The sequence below is a fragment of the Thamnophis elegans genome, chromosome 10 (assembly GCF_009769535.1).
Source record: "Thamnophis elegans isolate rThaEle1 chromosome 10, rThaEle1.pri, whole genome shotgun sequence".
NCBI lineage: Eukaryota > Metazoa > Chordata > Lepidosauria > Squamata > Colubridae > Thamnophis > Thamnophis elegans.
The window spans coordinates 65,087,602-65,094,201 of record NC_045550.1 but is presented as its reverse complement, the minus strand read 5'-3'; positions in this window follow the sequence as shown (position 1 = coordinate 65,094,201).

The following is a 6,600-nucleotide window of genomic DNA, read 5'->3' as shown; positions in this document are numbered from 1 at the left end:
AGCTCCACGGCCCATCAGTTGTCTCAGCGGGATGGTTCCTCCCCCCCTTTGGATGAAGGAAGGCAGCATGGGCAGGAGTGGCGGCTTTGAAAGCTCCCCTCCCAGGCCTTCCTGAGCTCCACCGTGCCATCCGATTGCCACCACAAAAGCCTCCGGAGCTGCTTAGTGGCTTCGTGGGTTTTGCCTGCTGCATTTTCTCTCTCTCTCTCTCGTGGCCTGTTTTGTTTCCTTTGCATGGGAATGTCTTTGGGGGCAGGGTGAGGACGCCGAGCAAACTATCGGAAGAAGGGCAGCGCTGGTGGGAGTCATCACAACTCGGGGGGCAGGGGGGGGGGACGACTTTGGGGAACATCGGGCAGAAACCCAATCGTGGTGCCCCGGGAACCAGAGTTGCCCTCGTTCGCTGCTCCTTGTGGCATGGCTAACGCTCTTCCAAGCCGAAAATCATTTCTCTTTTTCAGACTACGAAACTCGACGGACTTTCGAGATCACCTGTATGCCCCCTTTCCCATCCTGCCTCCTGTGGTTTGTGGCAAAGAGCTGAAACAGGACATGAAATGCAACAAGGATGTGCGATTTGTTATGCTTTTTTATAAAAAAACGAAGAGGAAAAAAAAACCAAGAAAAAAATAATATCCACGCCCCCGGCCCGAGGGGCCATCCTTGGCTTTATTGTCTCAGATTTTATACCGTGGACTCATTGGAAGAAAGTGGGGGGAGTAGAATAGGGGGTGAGGGGGTGCCTGGTGTGTGCTAATATGCTCCATTCCCCCTCCCCTCCCCATCCCTTCGGAAAAGAATCAGAGAGTATGAGTGAATCTTGGTCCCAGATCTTTTCTATAGTTTTGTACGTGTGTCTCCATGTTCTGTCTTTCCGGGGTTTGGTGCCTCTACATGGATGGCTTTCCTTAGGGTGCCCTGTCCCCTGCTCTGCTCTCCCACCTTGGCCCACCCGGGTTGGGGATATTATGATCTTTATCCTGCTCCCCTTTGCCTTGAGGCAGGGGCCAGCAACTTGTGGCTCTGGAGCCACATGTGGCTCTTTCATCCCTCTGCTGCGGCTCCCTGTCGCTCAAAATACCGTGTCACAACCGCCAATGTGCGACACTCGCCAGCACGCGATGGATTGAGCTTTCCGATGCCCAGTAGGCCAACCATGGATAAATCCAAGAAAAGAAAAATTTCAGAAGAAAACGGAACGTTGAATTCAAATACATATGTTATTTTTTGGGGTGCTCACGAAATAGTGGGAACAGTTTTGTGGCTCCTGGTGTTTCCTTTTTTTCGTGGGGAAAAAGGTCCAAATGGCTCTTTGAGTGTTAAATGTTGCCAACCCTAAGTAGCGTTTCTCGACCTCAGCCACTTTAAGATGTGTGGACCACAACTCCCAGAATGCCTCAGCCAGCCAAGCTGGCTGAGGCATTCTGGGAGTTGAGGTCCACGCATCTTAAAGTGGCTGAAGTCGAGAAACCCGAGTGTCTCTCTTCCATAGGGCCTCTTCTGACCTCACCTCTTCTCCAGGACTTTGTTAAGCATATTTAGCTGGTGCAACATCACCAACAAGCCGCAATGATGTCACATGTGTTTTGAGTCATCATTTCAGAGATGGTGCAGATGGTCTTATCTGCATCATGGCTTGATGGGCTCAGGCCTCCTTTGAATCTTGGCGATAACGAGGACTTTGACTTCACTGGTTGGGAATTTGGGGGCGTTAGGTTCCCCAACTCCAAACTCGATAGAGCAGAGGTCTTCCACCTTGGCCACTTGAAGATTTGGAACTTCAACTCCCAGAATTCTTCAGCCAGCCACGTTGGCTGAGAAATTCTTGGAGTTGAAGTCCACAAGTCTTAAAATCGCCAAGGTTGGAGACCCCTGGCATAGAGAGCACCGGGGGCGTGGGGGGGAAGGAAAGCTGATCAGCCCAGTAAGGATCCAATCAGGTTTATCCTGATGTCATTGACAAAGCTTCTTTCAAAGGTTTCTGGGAATTGTAGTTTGGTCAAAGGGTTGAGGATATGGAGCTAAAAGTCCTAAGGTTGTCCACACACCTGTTTTAGCAAAGATTTTTGGCGGGGTAGTGGTGGCAGAAGGAAGGATGATGAAATCAGTTTGTGGATCCCCCCCACAACTTCTGAAGATGAGCCGTTTGACTGATTAATTGTTCTCACTGTCAAGAAATTTCTCCTTAGTTCTAAGTTGATTCCCTCTTCAACTGGTTTCCATCTATTGTTTCTCGTTCTGCCTTCAGATGCTTTGGAGACTAGGTGGGGCCCCTTTTCTCTGAGGCAGCGCCTTCTCCTTGGCTTCAGAGCAGATTGCCTCATATAGTTCTTTTGATCTGAGAAGAAGGAATGTGACTAGCAGGAGGACCATCATGGACTGGTCTATCACCGCAGTTGATGTTCTTCTAAGGAACATCTAAGGAACATCTAAGGAACATCTCCTTCTAACGAAGGAGAGGTTGCAGAGAGTGGAGTGTAGGGATGATGATGTTGGGGGAAGTCTTGGATAATTCAACTAGTCATGGGGGGTTAAACCAACTAGTCGTGGGGAGGGCTTAGTGTCCCAGTTATTCCAGGGGACTCTGGGATTTCATGGCGATTGGAAAGGTCGTTTCTTTTCCAACCATCTGGTAAGACTGGGGAATCTTTCAATGGGCTCAGGGATGGTAGGAAGAGTTGAGTCTCACCACAACCCGTCCATCTGAAGTGCAGCAAGAACCTAATCAGGGGATCATGAGTGAGTAGGGGCTCTTCATGGGGAGACCCAAAGGCCACTAGGAAGTAGGGTGAGATGGAACGAAAACAACGTGTCTCATTCAAGAACCTCCCTTGCTAAGCCCGTCTTCTCCCGCATCGTCTGTGCAACACCAGTCCGTTGGGTGGCACTGTCGCAAGTACCCCTCCCTCCCCTCCCCCCCCACATACAAAATCTCTGTGCGGACTCCTGTCTTGCCTCCCCCTTGATGCCCAAAGAAGCCCAGGGCATCGCCCTCTTCTTGACTCCGACCTCCCAAAACCCTCTCATCCTTGCATTCCTGTGTCCCAGTCGAAATGCACAGTATTGTTCCTGTGTGTCCCTATTTCTCATCCAGTTTGTTCCCGGTGTATAGCCCAGCCTGGTACGATTGTCTGTTTCGTTTTACTTTGTATCTGTAAAATTCATTAAAAAGGTGGTTCTACCCGATCGGTCCGTGTTTTGCTCCTTTCTTTTCCGTGCCTTGCTTCTTCCGACAGCTGTCTTTCTTCCCATCCCCTTCCTGGATGTCTTTCGGAGTTCCAGATAGTCCTCGACTTACGACAGGTCCTCTTGGGACCGTTCAAAGTTGCCACGGCGCTGAAAGAAAAGTGACTTATGGCCGTTTTTCACACATGGCCTTTGGAGCATTCCTACCCCCTGATCACAGATCCAAATTCAGACATTTGACCACGGACTCGTATTTATGCCCGTTGCTGTGTCCCAAAGAAAGGTGTTTTTTGCAACTTTTTGACAAGCAAAATGAATGGAGAAAGACAGATTTACTTAACAACAATGTTACTACCGTATTTCCCAAAAAATAAGACAAGGTCTTATTTTTCTTTCGACCCCCGAAATAAGCGCTTGGCCTTATTTTCGGGGAGGTGTTATTATTTTTGAGGTGCAGGAGGCGGTGAGTGTGATCACCTCATGGCTGCTGCTGTGTGGCAATATTTTTAGGGAGGGCTTATTTTCAGGGGAGGGCTTATTTTAGTGCATGCGCTCAAAAGCTCGATTGGGATTATTATCCAGGGAGGTCTTGTTTTTGGGGAATAGCAATAGCAATAGCAGTTAGACTTATATACCGCTTCATAGGGCTTTCAGCCCTCTCTAAGCGGTTTACAGAGTCAGCATATTGCCCCCAACAACAATCCGGGTCCTCATTTTACCCACCTCGGAAGGATGGAAGGCTGAGTCAACCCTGAGCCGGTGAGATTTGAACAGCCGAACTGCAGAACTGCAGTCAGCTGAAGTAGCCTGCAGTGCTGCATTTAACCACTGCGCCACCTTGGGAAAACAGGGTAACCTATCAACTGTGGTGATTCACTAAATACCTGTAGCAAGAAAGGCGGTATAAAACGGGGCAAAACTCAACAAATGTCTCACTTAACGACACAAATGTGGGGCTCAATTGTGGTCATAACTCAAGGACTATCTGTATCGAGTGTGAGTTTTTGGTATCTGCCTTTGTTGTTCTTCTCCTTTTCATGTACCGTCATTCAGTTTGGCTGAGGCTGGGGGATTTGGCACTTTCCACGTTGATGCCTGAGGGAACTATGCTTGTGTTGTCTGCGATCGAAACTCTGCAAGCAGAGATGTCCACCGGTTATGGTCCAAAAATGTCAAGATGACAACTGTGATGATTGTCATCCTGACATTTGGTCCATCACCTTGACTTCAGGGCCCATTATCCGCAGGCATCAACATCTCCAAAGTCCGCGCTTAGCTTTTCAGTGGCCTCCAAATGTTGCATTCCCCAGTGTGGGTGGAGCCGGGATGAAAATGACTCGTGGCTTCCTTTCCATGTAATTGACATTAAACGGCATTCGTATGTCAACTGTCTGGTCATTGATTGAATTATTTCCACCTCCTGTCCCGTTTCTCATGGCAACGCGTCAGCCACAATCGGTTGTCTCTGAGATCTGCTCCTCTTCGTTTGTAGAGCCCGCCTACACCCAAACTCCAAAAAGGGGAAACCAGGTATAAATAAAAGAGGGAGGGTGTTTGGTCTTTCCGCTGGTCGTCGTGTGAGAATTGGTGTTGTGTGTGTGACTAAGAGAAGGAAGGGGTCGGGGAATTGTGCAGCAGGTGTCCGAATGAAGTCGGAGGCACTGACACGAACTTGTCGTTTTATATCAATAAACATATTTTACATCCATACTTACAGCAAACAAGGTACTCGGGCAAACAGGAGAATCCTGAGGTAAATCACAGAACACGCGGGGCACACAGAAGGAAAAAGGCGGGGGGGAAAGCGAATCTCCCCCTCTACACCTACAGAATAGAATAGAATAGAGTAGAATGTGGAAGGGACCTTGGAGGTCTTCTAGTCCAACCCCCTGTTCAAGCAGAAGAACCTAAACAATTTCAGATAAGTGACTGAAATGATATAGGTTCTCCTGCTTGAGCAGGGGGCTGGACTAGAAGACCTCCAAGGTTCCTTCCACATTCTATTCTATTCTATTCCTCTTCTCATCGCTTTTCTCTTCTCATCTCTTCTCTTCCTCTTCCTCTTCTCATCTGTTTTCTCTCCTCTCTTCTCATCTCATCTCTTTTCTCTTCTCATCTCTTCCTCTTCCTCTTCCTCTTCTCATCTGTTTTCTCTTCTCTCCTCTCTTCTCATCTCTTCTCTTCCTCTCCTCATCTCTTCCTCTCCTCATCTCTTCCTCTTCTCATCTCATCTCCCCTCCTCTCCTCTCCCCTCCCCTCTCCTTCCCTTCCATTCTATTCCTCTTCTCTTCTTCTCTCTTCCTCTTCTTTTCTCATCTCTTCTCATCTCTCCTCTCTTCTCTTCTCTCCTCTCTTCTCATATCATATCTTCTCTTCCTGTTCTCATCTCTTCCTCTTCTCTTCTCTTCTCCTCTCCCATTCCATTCCATTCCATTCTATTCTACTATTCTATTCTACTCTACTCTACTCTACTCTACTCTACTCTACTCTACTCTACTCTACTCTATTCTATTCTATTCTATTCTATTCTATTCTATTCTGATTGCCGGACACAAGAGCCAGTATTCTCCAATCAATCATCCACAACTGTGTGTCCCGGCTCACTACACAACAATTGCTCCAGCTACTAAATTTACATATGTTAACAGATGGTTTCTTAACAGATACATTCCATGTACCTCAGCGCATAGCCAGGCTGGCCGCATAACCATGGAAGCACCTTCTGGCTGTAGGGAGAATCCCCTCTCCACGCCTTTTAATCTAAGAAAGCCCCCATATGAGCAAAGAAATTTAATTTCGTTGTACCGTGTGCAATGACAATAAAGTAAACTAAATGACTCCACAGCCCTACCCCACACCCGGAAAAGTAAATTTCCTTAAAGTAAAAACCACTTGAGCGGTTTGTTCAGCAACCAGGGGAGATGTCTTGTATGAATGCTGCTGGAGCACATGTATGATCCAAGAGGAGCCGCCTTGAATGCTCCTACGGCCAACTCATCCCATGTCCTGGAACATGGTTTCCCAACTTGCACTCGCTGGGGAATTCTGGGAGTCGACTTACAACCCAATCTGGTGGCACTGTGGCAGCATCCCCACAAGTTGCTTGGCAACTGGCATGTATTTATCATGGTTGCAGCATCCCGGGAATCACGTGTTCACCATGTATGACCTTCCCAGCCAGCGTCCAAATAGCAAAGTTATTGGGAGAAGCCGGATTCGCTTAATGGCCATGCGATTCACTTAACGACGGCAGTCATTCGCTTAACAAGTGTGGCCAAAAGAGAGAGAGAGGGGGGGGGGGAGAGGCATAAAATCAAGCATAACAATCTCTTTGCTTAGCAGTGGAGATTCTGGTTCCACCACAAAACCGCATTCGACTAAAGTGCACTCGACGAAACCGCGTAGCTGACGTCA